Source organism: Sabethes cyaneus, chromosome 3 (assembly GCF_943734655.1).
Source record: "Sabethes cyaneus chromosome 3, idSabCyanKW18_F2, whole genome shotgun sequence".
In the NCBI taxonomy this organism is placed as follows: Eukaryota; Metazoa; Arthropoda; class Insecta; order Diptera; family Culicidae; genus Sabethes; species Sabethes cyaneus.
The window spans coordinates 209,536,476-209,553,132 of NC_071355.1; the positions used below are offsets into that span (position 1 = coordinate 209,536,476).

Sequence of the window (16,657 nt, forward strand, 5' to 3'; positions counted from 1 at the left end):
TCACGATGAATGGTTCCATTAACAATTTCGTGGAAATTGATGAATGCGAATCACTGTCGGAAATGTCAACCCAAAATAAATTAATATTATTACCGAATGGCCGAATAACAAATAGGTGAAATCCAAAGGCCGAAATTGTATTTGGCTGAAACACGAATGGCCGAATCCCTATTTGGCCGAATCACATAATTTGAATTTTTTTGTGGCCGAATAGCATAGGCGAGGGTGAAGAAATCGTGTTGCAATGCATGCAAGCCAAGGTTCGTTTGTTACACACTTAAAAATACCGAATTCGGTAAAATTTTACCGAAATCTAAACAGCTGAACGTTCAGTAAAAATTTTTATAATTCAAAACGTTACTAAAGATCCGTAAACGTCGAAATACACCACCGAAACTTTTACCGAACGTTCAGCTGTTTAAATTTCGGTAAATTTCACCGAACTTTTTAAGTGTGTATAAACAGGCAAATAGGCTGAATTTAGAAACCTGCTGAAAAAACCCTCCCGTACTTTAATACCTGTTTGAAGCATAGGATTTTGATTCCCGTGATTCGATATCACCTGATGTGTAAACAATCGTAGGATCGCTTTCCAGCACAGGACAAAGCAATGGAAAAGCAATCTTTTTTGCACAAATCCTTCCATGCGATGCAATCAAATTATCCTCACGCAACCAGTATCTCCATAAAAGCACACTTATTTCTGTCTGAAGTGAGCATCGTCAACACTTGCTCTTCAGAAATGATTTAAAATTTAAGAAAGATAACATTACCTCGGGCAAGAACAAATAGCAAACCACTTTATTGCACCGGCGGATTCGTACAAAAAAAGAGCAAACACCGCCAGAGAGCGTGCCGGATAGAAGGATACGGGCGCGGCGACAGCAACCAACAACCGAACAGGACGTTATTGTTTCTCCGACGACGACGGCTCTTCAGCAGTGATTAAAAGGGTACGTCTACACGTCTATGTCAGTCTGCTGGATTCATTCGCTATAGTACGTCGGTCGTCGTGCGCTTTTCCGGTGTTGATACACGCGCGGATGATCATCGTGCTCGGAAGAAAGATAGCAAGCAGCAGGGTACCTGGTACCTACGCGCTTTTGTGTCACTTGACGTCGGTGACGAAAGAGGTTTGCAAATTGGCAAAGTAGAAGAGCCGTACTGGAGTGAGTGCTTGTCTGATGGTTTGGCACAGAACAAATGGTTTGTGGAACGTCGCCGTCCGTCGTCGTCGTCGTCACTCGAACGTCGTTTTGTGCTATGCGAAAGGAAAACTGCAGTTTCGTTTCAATTCAATTTATTAACCAGAGCTATAAATGAAATTCTTGAAAAGCACACCAAAGATTTAGTTTTTTTTTCATTAAATTACTGCAAATCTTAACTTAAGTTCATTGCTGATAGAATTGAGAGATGCTAATTTATCTGATATAGTTCAAAAGTCGAGCATTTCAAAAGTTTCAGCGTACAGGAAGGAAATTGAGCGAGCACGTTGAATCGGGCTGGTCTGCTCAAAAGAACCCAATTCCGTTTCCGGCAGTCCAGCGCATTCATTCGCATCTCATTGCATTGATAGGATGCCGAACGGAATACCTCATCAATACACACAGTTTTGTGTGCTTTGATGGTACCTATCAGCAAGCGCTGGCGTTATCCTCGGTCTATTCGTATCATTCGCAGATATGAAGCAGTCCGCCGCGCCGGCTGGATTGCACGATCCTTGGAATTTTTCGGTGAACGAAAGACATGAAATTGAAATGTACTTTTACATCTGCCAGTGTGTCAAGTAGTCGAAAGTTAGTAAACGGGAAAGTTGGCTGACAGAGAGCTTTTCCGGATTCTACATTTTCACCTGTTATCAAGCGGATTCTAGCCAGAAGTAGGATCTACGAAAGAGTCCTCAGCAAGATGGAATAAAATTAACCTCACCGCTACTAGCTTCTTGACAAGAGGATGACGGGAAGAAGGTCCATTGAAGGTCTTTGAATAACTTTCATGCTAGCGAAGGGGGAACGATTGGATAAGCTTCTGAAGTACTTTTTCTCCGAACGTACGGTCTCTCTGCGGTTCTATTTAATGAAACTTTACACTACCTGACAGTATGACGCTTACCCATAATTTTCCGCTGATTAATTCCAACTTCTAGAAAGCATGCTGAAATGAAAACAAAAGAAAAGAAACTTCATTATCATCGAATCAAACTGCATGGCTGACTTTTCGTATGTATGGGAAATGGAAAACTTCGGGTTGTTTCTGGTTGGTAAGTTTCGTTTCATTTAATTTTTCTTCATGAGAATAAAATAAAACAGAGAACGGACATCAAATTTCGTCAACATACACAATATGGTGTGGTTCACATTACGCAAAAATACAAACGCTTGGGCTCTTTCAGAAGAACGATATTGACAATGTTTACAATATAGAAAAAAACCCTAACTTTTTTGATAAAATTCTTCAAATAACGGTTTAAAGCTACTGAAAAGACTTAAGCTTAATTGTAGGTTAAATCACTGCAATCAAAAAGTGATTTACTTTATATTATTTACTTGCTGTAGACATTATGATAATCATGACTTTTTTCCATTCAATCCTTCAGCTATGTAGTATTTGAATTTCTACTTAGACGCTCCAAAATAACTCTTTTTATTACATAATTGTGTACATTGTATGTATAGATAAGAAAAGAGGTATAAACATAAAATATTTATTCACTTTTAAGTGGTTTAGTGTTGTTTTTTATTTATTTCACATCCTGAAAAAATATGAATTCACAGCACGATTAGTCCTAATTCAACACAACAACGTCGCCGTACATTCATAATGCCGTAGGAAGCCGAGCAACAACATCAACAGCAACAACAACAACAGTAAACAGCAGTAAATCTCCTGCTAGCAAACATCTTTGCCTTCCTTTTTCCGGGATTTTACGTTCAATTTTAGATCGTAATGCCAGTGCCGCCCGGTTTCCTGATGCATATGGAAATTTATTCGAACGGAATTTTCCACCGTCACCGAAAATTGTCTACTGCCAAATTGCCTTGAAGAGTAGGTAATCCCGCTCCTCCGTTCCGTCTATCCGTTCGTCTGTTTTCGGTTGAAATTTGCACACTCATGGGTATCATCTTATTTGGTTCCTCCTAACGCGCAGGCAGGCAGGCAGGCAGACAGGCAGGCACGATGCAACATCCCACGAGACCGGCCGCTCGGTTGAAAAGGACGTTTGCGGTCGGTTGGGAGGAAGTCAAGGCAGGCAAGGCAAAGGAAGTCTGTCGGAACGAGTCGAAATTAGATTATTTGTTAGCTGTCATGATTTCGTGATAAATTACGAATATTTTGCAATTCCAGCAGAGATTTTCTTTCCATTTCCATCCGGATCCGGGAGGCTGAATGCATGATGAAGATAGCTCAGCTTTTCCACCTGTACGAAGAGTGATGTTGCTGCTGCTGCTACTACTGGTACTGCTGCTGCATTGAGCTTCTTTGTTTATAAGCCGATTTGCTAGTCTTATTTGGCTCTTGGCGGTATTAGAGGAGACAGCTTTGGCTGGAAAACTGTTTGAGACGGGGATTATGATCTTGAAAGCTATTTAACACATCATGGAGCGGTTTCATGTCATCTTCCTTGAACATTGCTAAGGGTAAAGCACCAGAGTGCGCACGATTACGACTGCGTCAAGCTTTTCCTTGCGGTAGCTAAATGAGTAGCTCTAGCAGGTCGAGGGAAGGAGCGTTGAGCGTTTATTTCTAGCAATAAAAGTCGCATCATATAGCGGTAGTCACGTGCATTCTATAAGTACTCTTAGTGTTACGTGTTATGATGCGAGTTGATGTGACAGACCGTGACGGAGTTTGCTACAAAAGATATGTGAATGCTGCGAAATAGTTATGTATATTTTTCAGAACACTTAATGCTGATTTTTTTCAGCAGAAAGAACCTGAACCGTCAGATAACCCAAGACGTAATCTTTCTTTTAAAGAAAGCTTTCTTTTTGATGGTCTTGCATTAAAAATTGACAAAAAAAGCCGAGAAAAAATAGAGCTAAAATTGAGAGCAAGTTGAAACGGTTGTAATTGGAACAAAATTACTAAAATGACTAACAATTTTTAAGCGAAACATGCTATGGATAAAAATATGAGGCAAAATAGAAACAGGCTTAAAGGCTTAATTCTAAACATTCTCTAAATTGAAATAAATCTGATAACGAAAAGGATCAAAATTGTGAAAAAATCATAGCATTCTATTCAAAACATAAGATATCAATAACACAGCTAACTAGATAAAAAATTGATTAAAATTAAGCAGTTTCTTGAGTTTCTTGAGGTATTGTTAGCGTACCATCAACAGTGCTAATTACTTTTTTTTTACGATTTTTGCTCCTTTTTTAGGGAAGAGGATTTATTTGGCCTAGAGGAGAGACCATAGCTCGCTAAAGCTCTCCTGATTTAAAAAAATGTATCAAACAAATTTACTAAAATAAACATTCTCGTTTAATCGGGGCCACTACTGACACGAGGTCTTTGAATATTGCAACTTTTGTACTGGATTTGTTGAAAATGGTTAAATAATGTGAAATATACTTTCAATACCTCGAATCAGTCGAACTGGGAACGGGCTTTGTAGTGCTGGGCGGAATGCAGGATCGCGTGATAGATTGGAAGGCGATCAACGAGAGAATGTGTGTATTGAGGATAAAGGGCCGTTTCTTCAATTATAGCATCATTAACGTGCACTGCCCGCACGAAGGTAGACCCGACGATGAGAAAGAAGCGTTCTACGCGAGGCTGGAGGCTACGTACGACAGCTGCTCGTCACGGGACATCAAGATCGTCATCGGGGATATGAACGCCCAGGTCGGTAGGGAAGAAATGTATAGACCGGTGGTAGGACCCCATAGCCTGCACACCGACACAAACGATAACGGCCAACGATGTATAAACTTCGCAGCTTCCCGAGGCCTGGTGATCCGAAGTACCTTTTTCCCGCGCAAGGATATCCACAAAGCCACCTGGAGATCACCTGACCAACGTACAATGAACCAAATTGACCACGTTCTCATAGAGGGCCGGTTCTTCTCTAACATCACGAACGTACGCTCCCGTCGGGGTGCGGATATTGATTCTGACCATTACCTAGTAGCAGTACATGTGCGCTCAAAGCTGTCCACCGTATACCGGACACGTCAAAGCCGCCCTCCTCGGCTGAACATCAGGCAGCTAGATAACCCACAAGCTGCCGAGAACTACGCGCGAGTACTGAATGAGGCACTGCCTTCTTCCGAAGAGTTAGGTGCTTCAAACCTCGAAGACGGTTGGGGCAGAATACGCTCGGCCATCGGAGAGGCCGCTACCGCGGCACTAGGTATTGAGCCTCGGAGTTCACAAAATGATTGGTTTGATGGGGAATGCCAACAAGCGGTGGAGGAGAAAAAAAACGCTTGGAAAAATTATCTAAGTATTGCCACTAGAGAGAACCTGGCCAAGTACCGACGAGCTAGGAACCAGTTGACCACGATCCTGAGGAGAAAAAAGCGCCAAAAGGAGGACAGAGATCGTGAAGAATTAGAACAACTATTCCGAGCTAATGACACGCGCAAGTTTTATGAGAAGGTGAACCAAACTCGGAAGGGCTACACACCGAAACCTGACATGTGTAGGGACGAGGGAGGGAATCTAATTACAAACGAGCGCGAGGTGGTCGACAGGTGGAAGCAGTTCTTCGATGAACACCTCAATGGCGAAGTCGCAGAAGGAGGCGGAACGGAAATTAACCTAGGAGCGCCCATGGAAGATAGTGATGTCCTAGCACCTGATCTCCAAGAAGTCAAACGAGAAATCAGGCTGCTGAAGACCAATAAAGCCACTAGGAAGGACCGCCTACCGGCAGAGCTTTATAAACATGGCGGAGAAACGCTAGCAAAGGCTCTACACTGGGTTATTTCGAAGATTTGGGAGGAGGAAAAGCTACCGGAGGAATGGATGGAAGGAGTGGTTTGTCCCATCTACAAAAAGGGTGATCGGCTAGACTGCTGCAACTATCGTGGTATTACGTTGGTAAACGCCGCCTACAAGGTACTCTCCCAGATCCTGTTACGCCGGCTGTCACCGATAGCACAAGGTTTCGTAGGGAATTATCAGGCGGGTTTCATGGGGGCTCGCGCAACTACGGACCAAATATTTACTATCCGACAGATCTTGCAGAAATGTCGGGAGTACAACGTGCCCACGCATCACATCTTTATCGATTTCAAAGCAGCATACGATACAGACGATCGAGACAAGCTATGGCAGATAATGCACGAATACGGTTTTCCGGACAAACTGACGCGACTGATCAGAGCTACATTGGATCGAGTGATGTGTTTCGTACGCATCTCTGGGACACTCTCGAGTCCCTTCGAGACGCGACGAGGGTTGAGACAAGGTGACGGTCTATCCTGCATGCTGTTCAACATCGCTCTTGAGGGGGTGATCCGACGAGCGGGCATTGAAACGAGAGGCACGATTTTTACCAAGAGTAGCCAACTTCTAGGCTTTGCAGATGACTTCGATATCATAGCCAGGAACTTTGCGACGGCGGAGGCAATCTACGCCAGACTGAAAGCGGAGTCTAGGAGAATTGGGCTAAAAATAAATGCGTCGAAGACCAAATACATGAAAGGAAGAGGCTCAAAGGAAACAAATGCGCGCCTCCCACGGACGGTAACCGTTGACGGCGACGAACTAGAAGTGGTAGAAGAGTTCGTGTATTTGGGATCGCTGGTGACCGCGGACAACAACACTAGTAAGGAGATCCAGCGGCGCATCCAAGCGGGAAATCGGGCCTACTTTGCCCTTCGTAAAACGCTACGATCAGGAAGCATACGCCGCCGCACGAAGCTAACAATGTACAAAACCATTATTAGACCGGTAGTTCTTTATGGACTTGAAGCCGTGACGCTGCTTACGGAGGACATACGCGCCCTTGCCGTGTTTGAGCGGAAAGTGCTGCGGACGATATTTGGCGGAGTACAAACTGAAAGCGGAGAGTGGCGGAGGCGTATGAATCACGAGCTACAGGCACTGCTTGGGGAGACTCCCATCGTACATCTAGCGAAAGTTAGCAGGCTACGGTGGGCCGGACACGTCGTAAGGATGCCGGACGACAGTGCGACGAAAACGGTCCTCTTCAACAACCCCACCGGCACCAGGAACAGGGGGGCCCAACGTGCACGATGGCTCGACCAGGTCGAAAGCGATTTGCGACTTCTGAGACGACTAGGAAATTGGCGACGAGTGGCCCAAGACCGAGTTGAATGGAGACGAGTGCTTGAAACAGCACGAGCCACCCCGGCTCTATGCTGCTGAAGAAGAAGAACCTCGAATCAGTGGATCACTCATACGCCAAGGGGCCCACAAGTTTAAATAAAAGTTGAATTTTTCACAAACCTTCGGAATACACGTAAAACAGAGTCCTATTTCCTAATAATTTGCAATGAAAAACTAACAAGTTCTGTGAAGAAGAACAGGGCTTTCAAATGAATTAAAATTTTTGGGGATGGTGGATTTGGCCACCATATTGGATTTTATAGGAAAATCGCCGTTTTTGCCATGAGCGCACCAATCGATTTTCATTTTAAGACCATCATTAGAAAGCTCAGAAAAACTGAACTTGAAATGCGTTTATCAGATTAGGTATGCATCGGTATTAACATTGGCATTTGCAGCATAGCATTGGCAATTATATGTAACAAAGTTTACAATTTTCCCGCAATGTAAAATCTTGCTACAGAAAATTAGTCCAACTAATTCCACCGCACAATGAAATTAATCAATACTTCGTATAGCATTTTTACAGCTTTTCAATGGTGTGCTTCAAACTAAAATCAGTTTGTTGCGATTATGGCAAAAGGCGATTTTCTGCTAAAATCTAATATGGCGACCGACACCAAGATGGCCACTAAGAAATTTTTTACTTCATTTTAAAGCCCTTTCTTTTTCTTTACAAAACTTAGTCACTTGTTAGTTGTTTTATTACAAATTAGGAAATATCATATAATTTAGATTTTTAGAATTGCAGCTTTAGAATTTAGAATATTTGCTAATAATTTTACTTTTCTTAAACTGTAGGTTCCATTGACGAACGATAAGTCAACCGCTTTGGAATGGTAAAGGGCATTTCATGGATCGCAAAAATCGGACGGGACTTCAAGGATCCTAATTGTTTGAAAGCGTTTAACTGCTCCCTACTTGAAAATGCATGCGTAGTTTGGACTCCACATCAGCGCGCATGAAATTTACGAATCGAGCGTGTGCATAGAAGCTTCCTACGTTAAGGGGTTTAGAGTAGAGATGGTCGGGTATGAAAATTTGAATACCCGCACCCGACCCGTACCCGATTAAGAAAAAAATTAAAAACCCGTACCCGACCCGAACTCGCAAGTTTATTATTTTTGATACCCGAACCCGACCGCAACCCGACGGGTACGGGACGGGCCCGGGTACCCGACCATCTTTAGTGTTAAATGTGATCAATAGAGATACCCGACCCGACCCGTACCCGGTTTCAAAAACAAAAATTAAGAACCCGTACCCGACCCGAACCCGCAAATTATTTTTTTTTCAATACCCGAACCCGACCCGAACCCGGCGGGTACGGGTACGGGTGCGGGTTTCGGGCAAATTTTCCGCTACCCGACCATCTCTAGTTTAGAGGACTTACCCTGGAGAGTCCTAACAACCTTCCTCCTTTTCCGGATAGCTGACGTCTGCTTGGACTGGACACGCTTGAACGACGTCGCAAGTTACAACAGGTATTGCTAGTGGCCAAAGTGTTCAATGGCGAAATTGATTCGCCAAAGCTCCTACCAATGCACAGTGGTCCAAACAACGAAATACGTGATCGTTTGATATTGCGCCAAAACGTAAAGTTTTTCGCATATAGTGTCTATAGAAACATTTCTTGGTATAACAAGCCCCTTATTGTGAGAGAAATCTTTGGGTGATTAATTCCCTTAAAAGTGAGATACGAAATTTATTTTCTCGTACATTCGAGATAAAGGTTTGGTACTTCCGGCAAAGTTGTAGTAAATATTAATGCAAACAACTTTGTCAAAGACACTATACCTGTATCTGTTCATGGAAATTATCTATGAAGCGTTATTCGTGGACAAACCCTTTAAAACAGTTTTTAAATCCTGACTTATTCTGGTCAACTTTTACGTGTTAATAGTGTTCTAGAAAGTTGTTTATCTCACTAAATTCAACGTTTTTGTAGAACATTATTATACGTGATTTTCTGAAGTTTCGGAGATTTTGAGCTTTTTTGATGAAAAATAGTACATCTTTGAGGTTAAATATTTCCCAAGATGGCAAATGGTGGCGGATCAAACAACTCGTACAGTGCACTGTGCAATGATGAACTTCCGTATAACGTAACGTGTGCTGAGACCGTCGTCCATGCTAACAAACACCCTATCAATTTTCGAACCCGTATTGAACGCTACGGGTTTATTTATGTAGTAAGTTTATTTACTGCTATTGAACATCTACTTGAATTTAGCGAATCTTCTCACTTGTTAAGGCGAATGAATTACTAGATTTAATTTATTTTAATTCTTATGTTGATGGAGACTTACATGGAGGTGAATATAAAACGCAGTCACCGCATACAGTTTTACCCCTGCTAGTATTCTTTTGTTTGTCAGCCCATGGACACAACCACTGAGCTGCTGACAGTATTCATTTTTCTCAGTTTTCTACCGTTCAATGCAATTCATTCATGAATTGCAGTGCTGAATGATTGCTCGTACTATCTGTCAGCCAATTTTCTTGCTCTTGATTGATATTTATAGCTCAATGTCTCAAAGTCTCAAAGTATAGTATTTGAAACTGTCTGCTTTTTGAGTTTTGAACTGCTGTCAAAACTAATTGAAACTTCGGATCAATGTTTTCCGTCTATGGTAGTTTCGTTTGCCGCTGTTAGTAGTTAAAAATGGATGAATTATTAACATTTGATTTCATTCACTATTGTCGAGACTGACTGAATGAACAACACGAACACGAATGCAAGTAATTCGCTCGTATCGTTGGTTTCAGTTTGGCAATGCTGAACTCATTTCACCTGTACTAGAAACAGCAAAGAATGAACAGTACATTGCATCAATTCAGGCGTATTGCATAAATTGACTATAAGATTTTTAAGTACTGTAAGACAAATTGTTGTCAGGTGATTACAGCAAATAGTACAAAATAAAATAAAATATGTAGTGTTGGTTCAGGTCCTACCGAATGCGTTTCTGGCCTCGTATGGGATCCCACACGGTAGCCTTCTGGGACCGTTAATCTTCCTGCTGTACTGTAATTCATTGATGACAACCGCCTTCTTACAGGCCTTCGTTTGTCCTTCGCTGATGCTTTGAACATTTACTTGAGGATTAGCGAGGTTGATGCAATCTATCTGCAATGAGAGCTTGATACCTTTAAGGTTTGGTGCAACTACCTAAATTACCTAAGCTTATCAATCCTAAAAAATGCTCCATTATTCCTGTGGCCCGTATTCACCAACCAGTCATTTTGAACTAAAAGCTCCTTGGTCCCGTAATTCAACGTATCGACCAGGTGAAGGATCTCGGCGTTATTTTGGATCGCTCAAACGGCATATTTCCTACCTTGTGGATAAGGCGTACAGATCTTTAGGACACGTCTTCCGTATCACTAAGGCCTTACCCAAACGTGTAAATACACGATATTGTTTCAAGACTTTATACTTACTAAGTTGGCTTGCCGGCCAAAGCCGGCAAAGCCAGATGAACAAAGTTTCTCCAAATTACTCAGTTGTGGGCTACCGCTCTCCAATTCTTTGGATAGGTACCAAGTACTCTCCGCCAAATGTCGCTCCATCTGGTCTAACCATTTTGCTCGCTGCTCCCCTGGTTGTCTTGTTACTACCGGATTCGAAGCGTACACTATCTTTGTAGGTTCCGGCATTGCAACATACCCTGCTTATTGTATCCGTCCAGCATTAGTCGCCTTTAGAATACTGAGTTCATGGTTGATCCTCCGCCTTTATACTTCGTTCTACTGTACGCCACCGAAGATCGTTCTTAGCATTCGTCGTTCGAAAAGAATTGTTTATGCCCGTAGAGAATAACCGGTCTAATAAGCGTATTGTACAGGGTGCCTCCGGATCTCACGCTGGTGCCATTGTCAGCCGTTACCGTGTAAGCGAAGGTAAATAATTCTACGACGTAATTACCTTTAACCCAATCTTTCCTGCTTCGCATTTTAATCTAGTGTACAGTTCAGCCACCGCCACAGCTGTTCCGCAGATAATACCCATATCATCGGCAAAGCACAGTAATTGGCATGAGAGACCATCACCTTGGCGAATCCCTCTGTGCGATTCAAATGAACTCGAATATCCACCCGAGATCCGAACACAGCACTGTGTACCATCCATCGTAGATTGGATCAATTTGATAAGCTTTCTGGAGAAGCTGTTCCCGTTTATGATTTTCCGTAGCTTTTTTCGGTTGATGGTATCATATGCGGCTTTGAAGTCGGCCCTTTTGCAGGATCTGTCGCAATTGAAATATTTCATCCGTTATTGACCGTCCTCCAACTTGTCTCACCCTATTGTAGATCGGGCAGATAAGCTCATTTTTCCACTTCTCCGGTAGCCGTTCTGTCTCCCAAATCCTGACAATTAGCCGGTGTAGACAAGTAGCCTGGTTTCTGGTCACAATAAGCTCCTCTCATCTTTCATAGTCGATTTATTGTTTCTTCAGGGCGCCATCCAGGCTTTATATTGCACATTCATTCGTTCAACTCTCGAATACGGTTGCATTGCTTGGCATCCATACCACCAAAACGGGATGGCAAGAATTGAATTGGTTTAACGCCACTTCTTAAGCTTCGCTCTCCGCCATCTATCTATCATGGCGCCATCCGTTCCGATTACTGAGAGTCGATGCCGATTGATCTACTTGAAAACACTTCAAATGCGGAGGAACGCCTCAAGAGCTCCGTTTCTGTCGATACGTTGCAAGGAAGAATCGATTGTTCTGCTGTATTAAGAGCGAATGATTTGAACGTACGTCCCAGGGCACTGCGGGTGCTGAACTGCTGAGAGTAGTAGAGAAGCGAGATGAGTGTGAAGTGAGGGTGAGATAGGAAGAACGACAACTGAAAAGTGAGAAGTGAGGGGTAAGAAAGAAGAGGTTAAAAGTGAAAAGTGAGAAGCAACAATCGAAATGAGAAAATGAGAAATGAGACATGAGAATTGAGTAATGAGAATTGAGAAATGAGAAATGAGATATGAGTTATGAGAAATGAGAAGTGGGAAATGACAAATGACAAATGAGAAATGAGAAATGATTAATGAAATAAGACGTGAGTGGATAGAAAGTAGTGAGTGGTAGTTAGTGATTAGTGATTACTGAGTAGTGAGTAGTGAGTGTGGTGGTGACAGTGGTGAGTAGTGAATAGTATGTCTCGTGTTCCTCCCCGTTCATGTCAGCAATAGTCGGTCCTGATAAGTAAACAGACGCTCAAGTCTGGCAAGGATATTCTTTCTTTCTTTCATTTAATTTTCGTATTCCGTTAAGACGCTCATAATCACTTTAGTCGATAAACTCGCACGCAATTAACTGGAAATCTATCTAAAACTAATAATATCTAACTAAAAATAGAAAATGGAAATTTAACAAAGAACGAAAACTTACGAAAGATTCTCACCGTTACTCACTAGCGAATCTGGCAAGCTAAACGGAACCCTCCAAGAGTGAAAACAAACACGATCAAACGAGAACACACCGACAATGGCAACGGCAACGCGCTTGGCTGGTTCGGACGCAAAATGAAAGCACTAGGTAGGTATATGGCAATAACGATGACGGAAAAAGCCGTATCCCATCATCTTGAATTTTCAGAGCTGCCTTGTTTTTCGTTCCACTCGCAACAGCTTCCAGAGCGAAAGTTTTTGTTCATACCTAATGATGTTTACCTTTGAGCCGAGGCACAGACAGCTTCCCCGGCTAACGGCGAGGACACCACCAAACCAAACGACCGGCAAACGCGCGCGGGGATCTAATTTGCGCTATATTTCAGAACACGAAATCAAGCGAAATATTTACGCCGGCTGCTCCCGAGGCTTTGGTTGGGTAATCATATTTCGCCAGCAGTCTTTGGTAAAATATAGGGCTATTTATGATGTATACAATTTACTAAGATCTAGTACAAAAAATAGGCAGAACACGAGCAACTACGCTTGATGGTAATGAAACTTGTAACCGAAGCGCTGATAGTGGTTTCGACTGTATTGCGAAAATTCTCACAGGGATTATTTTTGAATGAATAAATAATAATGTATGTCACCAGCGTATTATTGTGCTCTGCAAAACGCTGTAGGTTATGGTACAATTCACACTATAAATTAGTTACAGAACCGAAAGCTGAAATGTTTGTTTCCCAATTAAAGGGGAATCAGAGAGTAATTAGTCGTAGAATGTAGTGCCATGATAAAGACACCCTTGAGCTTAACGAGATCTGGCCTGTACCACCAATCAAGGTAATTGGTTTACCGAGCCTCTGATTGGTATTTCACTTGCTATAACTAGCTATCGGTCGATCACCTCCTCATTACAGGGCGGACATGTTTAAAGCGTAGTAGAACATGCCAGGCTATAACACAATAGTTTAATTCAATGTATCCATTGGTCCTTCCGGGCAGCAAGAAAAAAATCGATTTAACGCATTTGTAAAGGCCAGTTTCAAATGTTTTTACAGTCGATTAATTCAAAACTTTTGATACTAGTAAAGGTTTTAACTTCACTTTTTGCACTAACGTAAGAACTGACGACACTATTAACACAAGGCATAACACTTATCGTTCTTACAAACATAAAAAGTATATTTACCTTTTACCGACCGGTTTCGGGCAACTAGCCCATCGACGGGGTGACCGTCGTGACCGATTAACGTGACCGTTAATAGTACTAGTAAAGGCTTTATTTAGCATCGAGCTCGATTTCCATTCAAGTTTGTTACAGATTTTAAATTGTCGTGCCGCATCCATGCGAGAAAACCTTAAACAAAAACACAATTTTAGTCTATCGACCGGAACTTTTTCCGAGCTATTTGTATTTGCGAAATCAATCGTAAACCACACAGACCATCTGCCAACAAACTCCCCCTGTCACCGATGTGATTTGCATGGAAAATTTATGGCATTCTAAAAGTGTCACATTTTACAGCTAGCTTCCGGCCGGCACCGGCAAATATGTAGCCGCAAAAACACGCGTTTAATACCCATTCAATTGGTCCTGCCCTACTGGATGCGTACGAGCTGTTTTCCCTCTCTCCCGGCGGCCATATTCAAGGCACATACGCATCCATTGATGAAAAAGCTGCCATTATATCCGGTGCAGTTGGCATTTTTGGTACTTCTGTGGCAAGAGAACTGAACGAGCCGAATACTTTTTGTTATAATTATTTCCCCGAACTATAAATTTGTTAATTATGACATGAATTATATCATATGTGACAAAAAAAAAGATTCACTCTGCTACTTACATTATCGTTTAGTAATTTATTGCGTAAGTGAAATTAAACGGTCGTAAACAACATTTCAACGGCTTTATTTGTTTTAACCTAGTTTTTCTTTTAGGACTACTGAAAATTTCAATCAAAAACACAGACCGAACAATCTGGCGATGGCACTCGATCCGCGAAATCAAGCCGCTTCAGTGCTCCACCGTTCAGCTGACTATTAATAATATATTGCTTTTCATTTCGTAGAAAATGTATTTTTTTCCTTTTTCTGTTCAATCAATCCGACGAATTCGCAGCCGTTGATGTTTTCCGGCTCTAACCGGTAGGAAAAAACACCATTATATTCAATGCAGGTAGGCCTACATACAATGAATTCGACGCCGGAAAATTTTCCGATGGTAAATTGTACATACCACACAATAGTAGCTTGGCTGTTTGCTGAATTGTTTCTATTGTTAGTAGAAATGGCACGTGATTTAATATTTAAGGATTTTTTTCGCCGGATCCATTTCAGCCTCCAGCACCGACAGAATATATTCGATTTTTTTTGTTCCCTCGTCAGCTGATGCATTTGATCTATCAGAATAACTCCGCTGCTGGAGTGGTGAAACCTTTCAGTGGCAAACGTAATGTATCCCATTTATAATGCTATCATATACTGATGGCGGGCGATATCGGGAAAACTACGGGCTCTTTGGGAAATATATATTTGGTGAAATGAATGTGCGTCAGTTCCTGTGAGAGTAATGATGCTTAATCTCGATCGGATTCTGATGTTAAATAACATAAAAATGTGCAAATGAAAATTCATTTAAGAACGTAGCACTTGCATCCGCTTCAATGAATACCGTTAGTTGTTTTTGTACATTGCAGCAGTTTGTTTTAAAGTGGTAATAAAATGTTTTCTAACAGCAACCATGTGCTTAATTTCGGCGGTCCTAATGGTAGATCTCAATCATGCTGCTACCCATTTAAAAGGTCTGAAGACCTCTTTCACAGCTCTAGAGTTGATTTCGAAAATAATTCGTAATTATAGTCCCATTCCTTTCCATGTTTGCTTATCGTATTGCACCTTCCAAGGTTAGCAGGTTAGAGAATGCATCCCCTTGCTTAGTTCGTCCTACATCACAAAACCGGTTAATGTATCACTCGTTATTCGGACGCATGATATTGATCCACAGTCGCACGAATGTGCTTAATTTGTTTCATCGGAAAACCATGTTCTAGTATTATTATTCTAGTAATTTCGTTTGGCTGAATCGTACGCTGCCTTAAAGTCTATAAACAGATGATGAGTTCGTAAGTTGTATTCCCGGAACTTGTTCAGCAACTGACGTAGAGTAAACATCTGATGGTTTGAATACCGATTAATTCATAATAGATGTAGCAATTATGTGGTTTTTATTACAATTTTCATTTTCAATTACTAAATAGTGAAAATTAACGAAATGTTTCAAGTTCAAATTTCCTTATATATTTTCTTCGTGATTACCTTGCTTCCGGGCAGGGACGACAGTTAAACACACCATCTGTTTAGTGTGGTTTCCTTTCACGAAAAACACGTAACGTAACCCTCCCGACCCAACAGGTCGAAGATTCTTTACGGTTTATATTAATTAGATATGTGTGCTTGAGAAGTACACCAGAAACAGTGATAAAATCTTCTCGTTCCAACAAATTGACGATTTTTTCGTGCGACGATTAAAACAGTATTGGAAAAGTGCACCAGTAAAAGTGTAGAATTTACAGCGATTTATTAGAGACTTACACCCATGCCACCAAAAGATGGCACTGGGCACCAAAGGGTTAAAATTGGAATTGACTCTGACTTAAAATTGGATTTAAAAACGGACATGCAATTGGCAATTTGTCATTGGACATTAAATTAGACTTGAATTTGGATATGGACACGATATTGGACACAAAGTTTGCTTGAAATCAGGATTGTTGTATTTCGTCTCTGTCAGTCTAGTTTTTCCACTTTTTGTTCCTTTTAATCTTTTTTTCTGTACCGTCTTCTTGGTTTATGCTCTCACTTTCCTTCTTTTTTCTTCCAATTTTCCTCTTGTCTCGTAATTTTTTCTTTTTCTAACTGTCCCGTGTTTTCTGTTTCATTGTTGCATTTTTC

The 16,657-nt window shown here is 41.6% G+C and overlaps 1 long non-coding RNA gene across 1 annotated transcript in view; it reads right to left on the reverse strand.

Moving 5' to 3' along the window:
• The window catches only part of LOC128743430 (uncharacterized), a 131,249-nt gene that overhangs the window by 29,776 nt on the left and 84,816 nt on the right, over nt 1-16,657 (reverse strand). The window contains exon 2 of the long non-coding RNA XR_008412299.1: nt 2,113-2,154. This is a non-coding gene — a long non-coding RNA (uncharacterized LOC128743430). The remainder of the gene's footprint in view (nt 1-2,112; nt 2,155-16,657) is intronic.